General features: G+C 41.1%; 1 long non-coding RNA gene across 1 annotated transcript; it reads left to right on the top strand.

The window, feature by feature from the left end:
- The first annotated feature begins 3,613 nt into the window (after nt 1–3,613).
- LOC123286914 (uncharacterized) lies at nt 3,614–14,325 on the top strand. The gene is made up of 3 exons (XR_006529730.2): nt 3,614–12,110; nt 13,224–13,355; nt 13,737–14,325. It is a non-coding gene; the product is annotated as an uncharacterized lncRNA (long non-coding RNA).
- Nucleotides 14,326–17,437: the final 3,112 nt, after the last annotated feature.

Genomic DNA, 17,437 nt, shown 5'->3' on the forward strand with positions numbered 1-17,437 from the left:
GAAGAAAATAGCTTTTGAAGACTGTGGGAACCACCCGCGTAATAGTTACATAACGGCTAATGCATTCTCGGGGCTGCTGAAAGTTGGGAAGGTAGGTTGTTTAACGTAATTTGTTATCATTGAATGTGATAAGTAAACAATAGTCAGTGTGCTTGCCCTTTGACCGGTTAATTCATTTCTGGGAAAGTAGCATAAAAAATATAGACAAAGTCTGTATTAGTTAGCTTTTGCTGTGTGACAAACCACTCCAAAACAAAATGGCTTTAAACAATAACCATTTATTTGGCTCCTGATTCTGTGGGTCACTGCCCATTCTTCTTGTCTGGGCCAGCTCAGCCGATTTCAGCAAGGCTTGCTCAGATCTCTGCGTTCAGCTGGTGAGTTGCCTGGTGGCTGGGTGATCTAGGATGGCTTCCCTCAGATGTCTGGTGGTTGCCAGGTCTGCAGAAGGGGCGGGAGCAACTGGGCCATTTGCCCCATCATCCAGCAAGCTAGCCTGGGCTTATAGATGTGGTCTCAGAGTTACCAGGAGAGCAAGGGGGCAAGCTCCAATGGGTAGAACTTGCATGGATCAGGGTTGCTCATTTCCTATTTGCCAAGCAGCTTACGTGGCTGAGCTCAGAGTCAGAGGGGCGGGGGGCACTCACATTTGCTTGGCAAGAGGGTGTGGACACTGGAAGGGGAAGAACTGCTGGCATGTTTGCAATCAATCTACATAGGCAGTCAAAACATTATGCATTAAGATGTTCATCACAGTGGTCTTTATAGTGTAGCAATATATAAATGTAACTCAAACGTCCAACAAAAAGAATAAAAAATTATGACACACTGGGAGGACTATTTGGTAGCTGTCATGTGATAACATTAAAAATGCTTCGGAGGGGTCAGTCTGGTGGTGTACTGGTTAAGTTTGCACACTCTGCTCTGGAGGCCCCAAGGTTTGCTGATTTGGCTCCCAGGTGTGGACCTACACATCACTCATTAAGCCATGCTGTGGTGGCGTACCACATACAAAATAGAGGAAGATTGGCACACAGGGTAGCACAGTGACAATCTTCCTCAAGCAAAAAGAGGAAGATTGGTAACAGTTGTTAGCTCCAGGCCAATCTTCCTCACCAAAAAAATAAATAAATAAAAAATAAAAATGCTTCTGATATGCTGTTAAATGAAAAAATAAGAATACATAATTTTATGTACCCTATGATAAAACTATATAATAAACATTAATTCAAATGAAAAATGTTAGAAAAGAATATTCAAAAATTTTAATAATTGTGTTGAGGAACGACATCATAGTCTGCTCTTCATTAATTAAAGCTTCTCAAATATTATACCACAAGTATATCATAAAATTTACCTCAAATCTTATTCAAAATCAACTTTCCATGTTTATTAAGAATAAATAATTTTGTACATCTCCAAATTATTAATATGTCATATTATAGACACTCAGAAAATGTGTTTCAGTGACATTTTCTCTTGATATAAAGGAAAATTTTACATTTTCTTCTTATGAAAGAGTAATATAAGCCTGCAAGAGCAAGAAGTAATTTAAATATGTTCAGGGACCATTTTCATCTTCAGAATTAAGGATTATTTTAATTTTACATCATTGCCTTTTCTCTTTTACTTTCGTTTTTAGTTTTATCATTTTAGGATTCCCTATTTTTAATTTTCATACAGAGATTTCTTTAATTGATCATTACAATTAAGCATAAAGTCATAAGTTACAAAGTCATATTTTGCTGGATCCTAGGGTTCTAAATTATTCATTCCACTTACTGCTTTTAGATTAGTTTATCTGAAAATTTCCAGTTTATTATTGTTGTTTTTTATTTTATACAAATGAGAAGGCAGAAGAAAAGGAAGGACATTATAAAGTAGATTGTTGAGTTTGTTATCTTAAAGTTTATATTGTTTGATGCTCTTGTGTCCTTGCCAGATATTAATTTTCTCCCAGAAGCGCTTGATTTTATTTTCTATAAATCTTGACGTACTCACTGTATCCCAGCAAACCCTCACCATTTTTTCTTGGACCCTAACTTCTTAACTAAAGCCATTTATTGATATCCCACTTTTTTTCAGTGAGGTAGCAAATCAATAAATTAAAGATTAGTTCAGTGTGTCAGCTTTTCCGAAGCATTCTGGGACTCATTTACGGCTTTGGCCAACACAGAGGCCAGGTGGCAGCCTCACACAGAAATAATGGGTTTCCTTGTCAAACATTTCTAGAAGTTACCTTTTGTACTAATTATTGAGTTCCAAACTGTTTTAGACAAGAAATTAGTCGTAGATCATAACTTCATATGTACTAGCATTACTAGTTAAAAAAATTATTTTCAGTACATCCCATTTCATGTTACCCTACCAGACTCAGATCCAGTTTTCGGAGGATGCTTTAGGGAGGTAGTTTGTTCAATACATAAAACAAGCCTGCTGCCATGGCCTGACACAGCCTGTATTTTGTTTTTTTCTTTTTTTTAGGGCACGCATTTCCATAAGCTCTCTTCCACAATCCTATTTATATAACCATGTGGGTGGGATATATTAGCGCTACACTGGATTTCATCAATCTTATCTCTTGGAATCGGTACAGTCTATTTACTCCGATATTGTTCTGTTCGCTCCTGCTAGCTTTTACCCAGCTTTCAGCCCTCAGAGGTCCGTTCAGGGATCTGAGCTGTTTACTCTTTGGATCTTCCTGTTAGTATCACACTCATTGCTGAGAACTCTCCCCTCAACTGACAGTTTACAATTCAAAACCTCATTACTTTTTATAGAACCATATTTGGAATCTATATCCCCAACTGTTTGAAATTGCCTTCATTTTTACTTAAGCACATTTAGATATCTGATCAGAAACATTTTGTGTACGAAAAAGAACAGATTAGACGTAGAAAGTGAGGAGATGGGAGCCACATTAGAACAGTGTTCAATGATTAGATTTAACATGCTGAAGGCCAGTTTTGCCTGACAGGTTTACGACATGAGAACGAGTTTAACACTGATCGTGCCATTCATTTACTGGTTTAGAGGAAACGGTCAGAACAAGTTCCCTTCCAAAAAGACAGAATGTAAAAATAATGGGAAACCTCTTGGAGAAAAATGGGGAAAAAGGCGCTTTGATATACCACTGGTAGGAATATAAATTGGTATGTTCTTTCTGAAAAGCAATTTTACAATATATAGAAAGCCTTAATTATTGGCTAATCTCAATGACTCAGCAACTCAATTTACAAGATTTTACCCTGAGGAAATAATGCTGAACTTAAGCAAGGATAAAAGGATGTTCGACATAATTTGGCTAATGATAACAAAATATTGGCAACAACTTAAATATCCAGCAATAAGGGATGGTTGAATAACTTCGGGCTTATGCATTGTGTGGTGTATTATATATCTTTTGAAAATTCTACTTGGGAGAATATTTAGGGATATAGGAAAATGTGTGACATATTAAGTGTAAAAAACCTGTTTATAAAATAGTATAATACTATTTTGGAGAAGAAAAGTGTATTTATGCATAGAAAACCAGATTAGAAGTGTATGCACCAAAATGATGAGTGTTTACCCCTAGGCAGTGCTCATGAATGATTTTTATTCTCTTCTTTGTGCTTTTCTTTACTTCCTAAATTTTCTATAATAAATGTATATTCCATTTGTTAGTAGGGAAAATATTATTTTAGAAAATGATGGGAATCAGGAGGGCAAAAATTGCTCAAAAACTATATATAAGGCATAGATATAAGCTCACTACAAGAATTCCCATTAACAAAGACACATTAACATTTGCAAAGGAGTGCATGCAGGCTGCTAAAATGTGATGTGTCTATGTATGTGCAGCACCAGTGGTCTGAAAAGCCAATGATCTTTATGCAAAAAGGCATAAACAGAATTAATAGTCCATATAATTTTCTGTTTCCATAGACAGATTGACTTTAACATTTTTTAAGAGCAGAGTTTGGGGGTTGGTAAAACAAACCATGCAAAGCAACGTGGAACTTTAGACCTCCTGAATTGTGATTTATTCCACCCACGTCCTTCCCGCCTGGCCACTCGTTGAGAAGAGCTGTCAGGATTTCTGGGTGTGTCCGTGTGCATCTGGGGTCTGTGAGGACAGAGGGTGGCCTCTGATGTTGGTCTCTGTGGGCTCTGCTGCACAGCCGTGTGTCCTAATAGGGGAGACTGAGCAGCGGAACGCGACAAACACTGACCCACTTCGATACATAAAATAAAAACAAATAAAAAACTGTAATAGTAATTGGAAACATTTTCTTTTTTCTACTTCAGTTCCATGACAAGGGACCATCAGCTCCGATGGGGGCATGTGGGTATTTTCCCTCCTATCTGCTCTGCTCCCCACAGGACCCCCTGGGTGACTTTCCTCAGAGGTCAGATAGGGTGAAACGCTCTCCCCTAGCCCCAATTCAGCCTTTATTTCACTTGGTAAACCTATTAGCGTTGAACACTGGGCTGCTCACGCTACTCGCCTGGCTGCTTTGTGAGCCGTGGCGTTGGGGCTGCTTCTGTTCCTAAACACCTATTTTCAAATCTGGTTCATTTACAGGAATTAGGATTAACCTTCTAACAGGCAAAGCCAAGGGGGCCCTGTGAGAATTTGCAGAGCCCGTGGCCCTCTCTCTGGGCCTGTCCTCAGCCTGAGTCTTTTACAACATAACCTTGTTCAGCGGTCTGTGGGGAGCAGCCCTCTGGAAAGCAGTAGCAATTGGAGATTTTCTAGTGCCAGCGTTCTCCTCAAAACGTTCACCCCAGAAATTCAAAAGTAAACTTACTTCATTTGAGAGATCTGCATTTCTCTCAGTGAAATATTTAGGGGCACTTTTTGAGGAATTTACTGGAAGTCATCTACGTAATGTGCTAAATTTTACTTGCTCATTCTAACTAATTCTCTTCTATTTAATAAATTAAAACGCCATCAAGAATTCTACCACTGAGGCCAAGGGCAGGTGAACTGAGGCGGCCTAGCCTTTATTGCTTTTGTGTATATACACACCCTCATTCTTCCTGTGACTTCCACAGACCCGGCTGAATCCATGGAACCCACGGCTGCAGGATACCTCCTGCCTTTCTCAAGGGGCACCTGCAGCGCCAGGGGCTAACATCCTTCTCGAACTGATTTTATTGTCAGGAACATGCGCAACGCTTTGGCAGTAGAGGCCTTCGGTGTGCATGAAGACATCATCCTGGGTTGTTCTTCAGGTCACCCTGGGTGAGGTTTCTCATCACGATATGCTGGACAAGTGTTTCATTTCTCATATTCCCAGCCCTGACTGGATTTCCTGTTTTTGTTTCCTTCACTTTTTTTTCTCAACAAGTTGGCGTTGTGTCTGACTCCGTGGTGGAGGGTTTTGGGGCGCTGGAGAAGTGCGGCATTTGTTCTCTGCTTACTGCTTCTTGTGAGGTACTTCCTAGGTTGTGTATACTTATTATATCCGTTGATTCATTTTTTCACTGTATCTTTAATTTTCCCCTTTCTCTGGCTCCTCTCCTAAAACATGTAATTGCTCTCAGATCTCCCCCATCTTAAATAATTCTTTCCTTGGCCAAGATACTGCTCTTCCTTGCTAGAGCCCATATAGCCTTATTTCTTGGAAGAGTATTCTGCCTGGATTTTGTGTCTTCCTGCCTTTCGCTCGCTCTTCACAATCCACAATATTCTCTGGCTTCTGCTTCCACAAAACTACTGGGCTGCTGGCATTTGGTTCAAGTGCTCCTGATTGCTCACTCTCAGTCTCCGTCCTATGTGACCTCTCTCTAGCATAAGCTGTGTTATTCACTCCCTGTTTCATGAACCTCTGCGTTCTGGGTGCCTGAGACACCGTTTCCCCCACTTCTCCTGTTTCTGACCACTGCCTATTGCTTCGATGTTGTGTTCTTCCGTGTGGTCTCTTTGATCTTCTTTTGTAGCTCGAGTCTACGTGATCTCCCTGTCTAGATAACCTCTTGTGAACCTGTGGCTTTAAACACCAGGTATGCAGGACTTCCAGACTGATCATGCTAGTTCTGACATGTTTGGACGTCTAGCAATATTCCCAGCAGCTGAACCCAGAACCTACACAGAGCAGGTTAGCTGGTTTCTTTGATTCCAGCTTCTTTCTACCCAAGTTAAACCTACTGCTGATGTTCCTCTCCTGGTTATAAACATCTAATGGCTTCCAGAAGTGAGGCCCAGACTCCTTAGGCTGGCTACAGGCCCTTCAGGAGTCAGTCCAAGTCCAGTCAGTACCTGAGAGCCGTCTCTCTCTCATCACAGCCCTAAACTATGTTGTGTTTAATTTAGCGAGTCTGCTGGTGGTTATGCCAACGTTCTTGACAGCATCTGCCTCTGCACCTTCACCCGTGACATTTTTCAGCACAGGCTATAGCTTAACAAATATACACTAAACAAATGAAAGGAGCTCCTCTATCGAGTAGCCTAGTTCTTGTTCTGTCACCTCCATGAAGTCTTCCCTGATCTTTTCCCTGGAAGCCGTCTCTCCTCCTTTGAGCACCAGAGTCCTATAACACTATATACACTTTTGTAATCTTTCTAATGCCCATCGCAGTACTTTATACCTACCAGATGCTTTTTAAATGGATGAAAGATTTAATGCAGTCTTTTAAAAACTGCATAACATGAAGCCCTTGGGATATAAACTTTGTGCCCAAACAAAAAAGTGAAAAAAACCCCCTGCACTAATAAATAATTTACTATTTGGCAAACTAAAATAAAAAAGTAGATCTGTTTTTATTTATTTTTTCTTTTACATCATAGAAATGCTCCTAGAACCTACACAGAGAAGATTAGTCTATGGATCTGTCAGAGGAATTGTAAGGTATTCAAGTAAAACCAAATAAGGTTGAAAGATTGGGATGGTTTTCCACATATTAGCAGTGGGTAATTTTCAATGTAATCTGTCATTTCAACAATATCTGTCCTAATTTCATGTCTACCTCAACAACAGTTTGCTCTAATGTAGTAGGCAAATGGAACCCTAATACAGTTAAAGATATTAAGGCCAGATTAATTTAAGTATTAAAAAAATCATATTTGACTGCTATATAATAAGCAGTTATTAAGAGATAATACTAATTTCAGACTCATCTGATCCTATATCAATATGTATGTAATTGTGGCTGAGGCTGACCTTATTTACCTCTGTCACACGAACATGGCAGCTATCGAGCAGAGTTCCTTGCTACTTAGCAGTGAGACACATTTCTCAAAGTCTTTGGGTTAACTATATTTTCAGTGCACATGTAATTGGTCTGCGTGTCAGGCAGTGACTTGGCAAGAAGCCATAGGTGAGCTGTCAGGCACATATGCAAAGTGGGGTCCTTTGTCTTCAGTTGTAGACCCGGAGTGGATAAAGGACAATTTGGACAGTATGTTATTGTGGAGGAATTGGGAAGATGTTTTTTAATCCTGAATTTTACCTAGATTTCTGATGTCCACTAGCACAGAAAAACCAGCTAATGAGTAGGCCACTGGCGTAATTTTTTTTGTACTTAAAGTAAAATGTAAAATGTCAGGCAACTATCCATGACTTTCTCTGGGGAAAGAGAACAGCTAATGATTAGTCTTCTGTTTACAATTAAAGTCTGATTTCTTTTCCTAATTTTAGTTGACTTGCTATTGGTCCTCTGGACTCCTAATAGGCCTCGTGGATTCTAAATAGATTCTACTTTGACTCCCAATTACCATGCAATTAAAGGACCTCCAAATGCTGCCCTTTAATTTTGTTTAGACTCATTTTCTCCAGGCTTTTATTCTGCAATCTACTTTCAGTTACCCTATCAGTTCTTTATAAATTTGTATTTGTTTTTTTAATGATACACCCCCCTCAGTTTTCCAATATAGCCCTTCTTTATTTGGAGAAACAACCTAAGAAAATCACAAAATGGCTGCATAAACTTTGGTGGAAACAAGTGGTATGAGAATGGACTGAATCAGGAGAGGACCAGCTAAAGAATCCGGGTTTGGTAACTAGCGCTAGCCCTGGAACGAGGGGTGAAGAACTTGATCCCTTTGCCTCCTAACTTAGCCTCCTAGGTTTAACTAAAGAGAGAGACCTTGCGTTTGTTTTCAAAAGTAAGGGCCTGTTTTGTACACTCTCCTGGAGTCTGTGCATGACTAGTCATTTTGAGCCAGCCCACTACTTTCTCCCCTTCCTGATGAAGTCAGGTGGCTGAGTAATGGACAGGCAACCCCTATCCATTCAGCATTCAAGGTATAGTCCTGAGGTTCTTTACAAAAACCCTCTCTTGCAGGGCCAGATACTCTGAGCCTTCCTAGGTGATGGTTAGCTAAGCTGATAATGGGAGAAAATTAGGGGAGACTTCCCATGGCAGGCAGGCCACAAATATACATACTAACTGATCTTTAAGGGGCCATGCCCAAACCCCCAAAGGATCACTCAAATAGTGGCTAATTGAGGCTTTTTCTGAAAGCAGTCTAAAAAGTGACTTCAATATTGGGGATTTGAGGAGGGCAGAACACCTGGTACCTGATGGGGCCTCTCAAATCACACTTGGTCTCCTCTGCTTCATAGAGTGGTGGCTCTAGACCCAAAGATCTTCAAAGGTCTGAAAGGCTATAGCTAGAAGCCAGGGTATGAGTCCTTCATGAAGATCAGCACAGTAAGCACTAATTACCCTCAGGCCTTGCAAAAAGTGCTGAGTTACTTTTCCTTCCACTTTCTCTTGATGATTCAGGAGGGTGGAGGGGAAAAGTCACTGATATGGGTTACCCCAACTCATAAATAATTGAAAGAATACAGAATGCAAATTCAAATTCATTTCATTTCATAACAGCCCCACTTAAACAGCTCATTCAACTGTGTATGCCAGTAAATGGAGTGGAATTGGAACTGACAGGAGGGGTTTCTCTTGACGGTGCTTGAATATGAGGACTGAGATGCAGAAATGCTTCCTGGTGCAAAACAAAGAATTCAGCAAATGAAGGCAGTCATTTTGAACTAGCCCACTTCTTTCTCCCCTTCCTGATGAAGCACCTAATGAAATGTGAAGTGGTCCAGGAACTGGAGGCAGAAAAATGCCTAAGTGGAATAATGGAGAGAGGTGGTTGCTATAAAAATGGGTCCAGGCTGATCGGTGAAGGTGTAAAATGTACTTCCGGGCTAGGGATAAGCAAAAAGCAAGGCTCGTGATCTGAGAAGGAGGAAAATAGCCTGTAGGGACGGCATCTTTCAATCACTAATGTCTTCTGAGATTTAAGAACGAGACAGTTCCAAATCAGGTAATAGCAGATGCAAATGTGATGGCATTTTAAAATATTAGCTGATGTTTTTCTCTTTCTTTCTCCCCTGCTATTATCTCCCCTTTCCCTCTACTGCCCCACTCAATTAACTAAGTCCTCTGGAGTCATTGCCTCAAGGGAGGGAAGTGACAAGATGTCAATGAGAAAGAGGGAGTGGATTTGGTTTCTAAACTCTAAACCTTGGGAAGCACTGAGAAGATTTGGGATATAGGTAGAGTTTGGTAGAACAGGGTTCGAGGACAGAGGGCTTTCTTTTGGACCAGGGAAAGAGTCTCTTGGGTCAGGGAGTGGGGGCAACTGCTTGGGGAAGGGATGAGAGCAGAGACATTGGTGGGTGCGGGAGGGAGGGCTCTGTGCCCTGCTTCTTGGGCAGTACCAGAGGCAGGTGGTGAGATTGCCAGCCCTCAGAGACTATGCACAGCTTTGCAGAGATTCCTGAGCCACAAGTGGCACCCAAAGAGCAAAGGGCTCCTGTGCCCCACCAAGTACTGCGGAAGCTGTGGGGAGAGCCAGTGTGCCCGAGAAGGCACAAAGGAATAAAGAACAGCCACTTCCTGGCTTCCTATAAGGACCAAGCGTGTTTGCACTGTGTGAGGCCGCCTTAGAATTTGAACACAAGCCTGGGGAAAGAAGGTGGATTCCAAACTGAGCAGGAGTGAGTTTCTACCACCCTGGAAGAAAGTGGTATAATATAGAAATTAAGTGAATTAACATAAAAAATAGTTTATGAAGATAAAGTGCTATAAACCACAATTTGTACTTGCCATGAGTGGTGCGGGATCCTGGATTTCTAAGTCTCCCAAGAGAACGCATGGGAGACTGATTATAATCCCTCGAACTGGAGGGCAGCCATTTTGAGGCAAAGGCTATGACCCTGGTGGGGAGTTAGTGGGCAGAGATGACCGGACACTTGGAAGTAACCATGGAGTTTGAAAATACAGGCAGATTGTGAGGAAACTGAGTTTAAGCGTCTCACAGACTGCTTTAACCACCATGGACAGAACCAGAAAATGTGGCAGAGGGAAGGAGGAGAGCAGGGGTTCTGGTGGGTAGAAAGCAGAAGGAGGGTGCCTTACTGAGATCCCCAGAAGAGATTAAATTATTTGATTCGCAGGAGAATCTTTTAGAAAAGGAGAGAGGAGTGAACTTAATGGCTCCAGCTCAGTTCTTGACAATTAGGGCTGCTGGGAGCAATAGGTAAGCCCCAAATGACACTTCTCAGGCTTTTTTCTTCTTTTTTTGAGGAAGATTAGCCCTGAGCTAAGATCTGCCCTGAGCTAACATCTGCCACCAATCCTCCTCTTTTTGCGGAGGAAGATTGGCCCTGAGCTAACATCCGTGCCCATCTTCCTCTACTTTATATGTGGGATGCCTGCCACAGCATGGTTTGACAAGTGGTGCATGGGTCTACGCCCAGGATCTGAACTGGCGAACCACAGGCCAGTGGAATGTGGGGATTTAACTGCTGCACCACTGGGTCAATCCCTCTAGGGCTTTCTTTGAAAGGCAGATAAAATCCCTTTTTCCCATTTGTGTGGCCCAACACACAATGCACAAACAGGTTCATGACCAGCTGCAGCGGCCTGGGTCAGTGAGCTGACCGCCAGGTAAGTGAGGCAAGACATTTACTCTGAAAAAGCGATCACCTGCTTGAGCCTGAGGAAGCTAGCACCTGCACTACCACGGGATAATTTGCTTGAGAGAATTACTATTCTGAAAAACTAGATTTGGGACGGAGAGACCCAGTTTGCGGGGGGCACCGGGGAGAAGAGTAAGTTTTCTTTGCAAGAATGCAGAGATTTATCAGAACAACAAATGTGGTGAGAAAATAGTTTTGCCCCAGTGTTTATTTTTTTCTTTGTCTTTTCCACCTGGCAGTCCTTCCCCATCTGCCATAGACTCTGGTCTCTGGTTTTGTGTTTCCAAAGCTTAAATCAATGCTAAACCTAGCATGAGCAAAGTTTTCATCATGGAGGCAATGCTGCTGATTAAGATGGGGGAGAATTTCCTCCAAGAGCGTCCCTAAAGGACTCCTCCGGGCTGCTTAGCGAGGAAAAAAGAGGAGTGAAAAAGTGAAAGCGTAATTTTAGTAGGGGGAGGAGGTGTCCTCTGAGACCCAAAGGAGAAGGATGGAGGAGGCCTTAAATGTTTTACACATCCTTTGGGATGTGAGAAGCGGTGCTGGCAGCAGGGGCAACTTTGTCTGGGTTTGAACTGGTCCAACCTGGCAATGCCAGTGTCTCTGCGTACCCTTTCTGGTCTTGTGGTGTGTAGGCTGCCGATTGATGTTCTGAATGATCCTCTTGCCTTTGGCTTTAGAACTTCAGCCTCCTCTAGTTGTTAAATGGAATAGCTCCCTTTTGTTTTGTCTCATTGGGTTGCAAGGTTCTAAGCAGCATCTAAGGGATGATGAAAAGTGCACGGGCTCCCCCTTACTCTTTTCTCTGGCTTAGGATGGTGCCTATTATTCACTCATCTAAAGGACAATTATTGAGGGCCTCCTTGTGTACCAAGCACTTGTTGAGAGCTGGAAATCAGGAGGAAGCCCCCTCACTGCCTGATGGAGAAGACAGAATAAAGACTGCGAATCACAGTCCAGTGTGACAAGCGCTGGGGACAGATGGGCGCACTGGGGGCGGCGGGTGTGATTCAGCCTTTAGGGGCCTGGAGGGGCTTCCCAGCTGGAGAAGCTTCCCAATTGCTTTGAACTTTTTTTTAAGGAGGTGATTTTTGCAAGAGAGTCATAGAGGTATCCACTTACCAAGTTGACGTCAGTGAGAGGCTGGATCAATCCCCAGAACTTCCTATCTCAGACTTCTTGTCATTTGAGGTAATTGAATGTGTTTATTGCTTGGACAGTGTTAGATTTTCTGTAGCTTTCCACCAAAAGCAATCCTGACTGATACAATGTTGTTTGCCAATTTTTGATTTAAAGCACGTTGAGGAAAAAGTTGAAATTCTGCAATATTTTGGGCATAATTACTAGTCTTTTTTACTTGCATTGTGATTTATGCAAGGAGAAAAAGAGGTGGGTTCTCAACTCCAGGAAAATAGGAGCAGACTATTCTTCCTTTCTTTCTCTCCTCTCTTCCCGCACCCCCCAGACCCCCATCCCGCTCTCCCTCTCCCCTTTTTTGCTATTTGAATTATTTAAAATAATCAGTGGGTTAAATATTACATTGTTGAATTAATTTCAATTCATTTTCATATAACAAATGAACAATGAATAAATAAAGTTTCCTATAACAAGCAAATAAACATACTTATTAATCTCAAGGTTAGAGGTTATGTCACAATAAAATATTGTTCAGAAACGAGAACCTCACAGAAGAGCTTCTTGCAAATGACCTATCCAGGGTTCAATTTTATAATGACAAGCACTGATGAAGTATAAAGATGATAAGAAAGAACCTTCACTTCAATCTGGGTAGTATTTATATTCTTAGTTTCTCTCTTTGAGCTTTAAATACCCTGCAGTTTTTTCCTTATCTTTATCTCAGTCTTAAATATAAGTACCTGAGTTTTAGGTATAAGTCTCTGTGTTTTAAATATAAGTATCTGAGTTTTAACTATCCTGCAGTTTTTTTCCTTATCTTTATAATAAAACATTAAAGCCTTGCTCAGTGATTTCTTTTCCCAATATTCCTGCTATTAAAAGCTCATGACCTCTGATTTTAACTTTAACTAAGGCTAAGTTTAAGAAATTGGGGCTTGTAATTTTTTGGATCTTCCGGTATGATCTTTCTCTCAGTGATTTGCGAAGGGGCTTTGCATATTAAAATGTTAGCCCTTTGTCATATGTGTTGCAAACGTTTTCCTCTATGTTTTATTTGTACTTTAACCTTGCAATGATTTTTGCTTTAGGGCATTTTTATGTTATCAGATGTACAATTGTTTGATTGTAAATAAAATCTTTTGATTTTATCATTTCTGGCTTTTACAGAAGTTTAAAGAGGCTTCCTTCAAACCAGGATCATAAAAATAGTTATGCATATTTTCTTCTATTAATTTCAAGCCTTCAAGATAACTTTTAAATTGTTGATCCGTCTGGAATTTATTTTGGTATAAAAGTAAGGTAGGTGTACAAGCATACTTATTTGGGAAATAGCTAATCTATTGTTTTAATAAAATTTACTGAGTATATCTTTCTCTACTGCTTGGAAAAGCCAACTTGATGACACGCTAAATTTTCACATCTCCTTGATTCTATTTGTGGAATTTCTATTTGATTTCACTCATCTGTCCGTCTACATACTCATGCCACTATCGTTTTAAAAATGACTATGTCTTCAAAGACTTTGTAATGATTGGTAAGACAAGTTCTTACACATTATTCTACTTTTTAAGGAATGTCTTGTCTCTTGTATTTTCATTCTTTCAGATTGATTTTTCAAAGCAGTACTTACTACACCAGGCATTTTATTTATTGTTGTTTTTTTCTGTATTGATTTTTCAGGAAAACAAATTACAAAAGTAACCTATGCTTGCTATAACAAAGTCAAACAATACAGACATGTGGAGAATAAGCCTTGACAACCTCTCTCTCTTCCCCTTTAACAACACATCCCAGAGGAAACTCCAATCAGCTGCTTGTTGAGCGTCCATCCTTTCAGATGTTCTCCCATTCTTATGCATAAACGCGTTTCATGAAGAAGAGCTACCAAAATATCAGTGACATTTTGACTAGGATTTCAATAAATATTTGTAAAGATGTATTTTCCTTAACGTTTCTGGCTTCCAAATCATGTAATGCCTCAGCATTTCAGGTTTTTTTAATGTGTATACCAGTATAACACCACTCATGTACATCCCAGAAACTGCGTGGGGCGGTTAAGGACAAGAAAATACGTTTCAAATGGACCTTGTCAGGGCATTTCTCAAAGTAGGTTCTATAATACATAGATCCTGCAAGATGCTCTGCAAAGAAAATACGGGTTCTCTGGGTAAATGAGTTTGGGAGACACTAGGTGGTATATCTTCCTTTTGGATATTTGCAATGCAGGGCAACTTATTAGAAACTCTAAGTCCTATAATAAAGATTTAACTTTGTCTGCTCCAGTATTTTCAAAACTTATTTGATCAGGGAAACTATTTTACCTATTGATGGGATAGGTCATTTGGGAAATGCTGAGTTACGTAGATTGACCCAGCTGTTGGTAAAGAACCTAGAAAAGCTCCAGGTCCCTGGCTTTGATAAATGGGTGGTTGGTGGGTCATGGACTGAGATGAAAAATACAAGTGGAGGATCAGTTTTGGACACACTGAGTTTTGATGCCTCAGGGAGGTTCGAGTGGAGATGTTTAGTAAGCTGAGAATACACAGATCTGGAACCCAGGTGAGAAGTCAGAGCCAGGGAATGGTGAGTTCGAAAGTTTGCTTTGGATTAAAGTGTGTTGTCTAAAAAGGCCCATTTAAAAATGCACATATATTACCTAGGAAGGGTAAGCATTAAATTATTAATATGGATTATATTATCGTATTAGCTTACTATCATTTTAAAGCAGAGATCAGGCCCCGGAAGGAATGGAAATCAGGACTGGTGAGTTTTGAGAGGAGGGTCAGCAAAGAAATAATTCGAAGTGGTGATTTCCAACCTCTGAGAATCTGGGGCCTCTTTTTAATGCTAAAATTTTTTTTTTCAGCCTCCCCATTGCCCCACATATTCTACTTTTTATATTCTTTGATTGAGAAAATATGCCCTGACGAAAACTAGGATGGATTAACTTTGTGAGGAATTCGTACAAATTTAGTAAAATGTTTATTTATTCAACTTACTGACAGTGGCGCTGCATACGGATTTCTGATCCTCCTGTTACCCTGGGTTTCCAGGCTAACATGGATTTATGCCACCTGACTTTCAGCCTTGAGCAAACAGTGTTCTCCCAGTTATTCAGGCCTGTGTCAAATTCAAACAAGGAGAGGGAGAGGAAGATGCTAGCAGAAGTTTTAGTCAGTCATTTGATATCTTTTGCACCTGGGTCCATTTTGACCAAGACTGAGCTCCTTGCCTGGTTTCCCCATCAATAATTAGGTGACGTCAGAGAAACCTCACTGCCTCCTTTGCCTTGGCTATCAAAACGGGATAATAGCAATAGCTTTTCTCGCCTCCCAGGGCCCTGTGCAGAAGTCAGTAAGATAAATAGTTGTGAAAGTGAGTGGGGAGGTTAAAAGTCCTCTAAAATGTGAGGTATTTTCATGGCTGCATTTTAATATGGCTCACCACTAGGTGTCCTGAAGGTAGCAATTCCCCGGGAGGGGGTTTAATCATCCGGGCTCACCAGAGGGTGGACTCCATTTAACCTGTGTGTTCGAGTTGATTAGGTTATTGTGTGTAGATGGCAGGAATTTCAAGCTCTACTCCATCTTTTTCCTTTTGATATAATTTTAATGAGATTTTCCCCATTCTTTTATTGCATGGCAGGCTATCGCTAGAATAAATATAAAGAAGTTTGAAAAAATGCAGAAAACAGGAGGGATGGAGAGATGGGAAAATGCAAGGGGTAAGGCAGGGGGTGAGGGTGAGAAGGTTGTTCTCAGATCTGCATGGGTTTCCTGACGACTTTAGAATTCCTGGGGGCACTTCCTGATGTGCCAGGCACTCTGAAAGATAAGAGAGGAGGCCCGACTAAGGCTGCTGAGAGAAATGTCTTTTTTAATCGTTTAAAGAGTGCCACATTCCTTCCAAGAAGCTTCATCACCAGGCCCAAGAATCCAGTGCTTTTCTTTGTATTATACAAGGAAAGTCTGCATAGTCCAGACTGCTCCCACACAATGGCCTCTAGTGTGTTTCTCTGAATGGGCAGTTGTGTGGGACACCCCAGGACATTTAAAATGATATGGGTGCACTGGAAGAGCAGATTTTTTATTAGACCAATCCAGGTAACACTTAAAAGCCATTTGTCCTGAATTAAGGTTGTTATTTTTCATTAATCGAGTCCCCTTCATTGAATACTAGTAACTGTCACTGACTAGTGTGTCACTAACTAGCAAATCATTTTATCACTAAAGCTTCATTCATTTTCCTCTCCTGGGAAGGAGTGTGTGTGTGTGTGTGTGTGTGCGTGTGTGCGTGTGCTGAGGTGAGGAGCAAGAGAAGTGTGAGTACCTGACATATGCCCGGCACACTTTTTAGTGATTTATTTCTGTGCAGAAGTGAGTATTTTTTGGGGCAGAACATTCTGGCCACTCGGAGAGATGGAGTAACTTGTTAAGGTCAATGGCTTAGAGTAGTTAGGCTAGAATTTGAACCCAAGTCTGATTCCAGGTCAAACTCTCACCATTAAGTAGAGTCCCTTTTGTTAAAGCATGACAGCCTGTCCCTGGGATTAAGGTACTGTGTTTTCTGGCATTTGGGAATTAATGTCTCTGTAAAGACAGCTGCTGATCCTATCTATGCCGAGAAGAGCATGGAGTAGAGTGTGGCCAAAGGAGTGGGCAAGGTCTGCCACCATAGATGTCATCATGACACAAGGAGACATAATTGACTTGGCTTGGGTGAGTCATATCAATTAGGACTGACAGTGGGTGGTGGGGAAACAATGTTTACAGTGTCACTGTCTGTTTTTCTTATTATTTGGGGACAACTTTAGTGATGTATTTTGGGACAGAAATTACTTACTGTAATTTGACTCTGCCAATTTTACTCACTGTTTACTTAGAGCATTTTATAGCTGCCAGCATTAGACCTCTATCATCAGCTTACATCCTCTTGAGGTGTTTGAGTACAAAGAATCCCATTCCCCTGGCTCCAAGCTCTTGATCAGTGGTTCTCAATTCTGACTGTACATTAGAATCCCCTGAGGGGCTGTTAAAAATACAGATGACTGGGCCCCATCCTAAGAGAGTCTGATTTAATTGGTCTAGGTGGGACCCTCACATTGGTATTTTTCAACAGCTCCCCAAGTGATCCTAATGAGCAGCCAAAATTGGGAACTACTGCTCTGGATGGTTGACTCATCCTACATAACCCATCAGCTGGAGTCTCTGTGGCTTCTGGGGCTGTGCAAGTACATTGGTACCTTTGTGTGGATTAGAAAAGGATGTCCCTCTGCCTGCACATGTTAGAAAAATGTGCTACTTCTTCTGGATAGACACAGCTCCATGGGCACATGGCTTGATGAGCTGAGTACACAGTCTTAACAACTCTGCAGGTCAGTC

Source organism: Equus asinus, chromosome 7 (assembly GCF_041296235.1).
Source record: "Equus asinus isolate D_3611 breed Donkey chromosome 7, EquAss-T2T_v2, whole genome shotgun sequence".
Classification (NCBI taxonomy): Eukaryota; Metazoa; Chordata; class Mammalia; order Perissodactyla; family Equidae; genus Equus; species Equus asinus.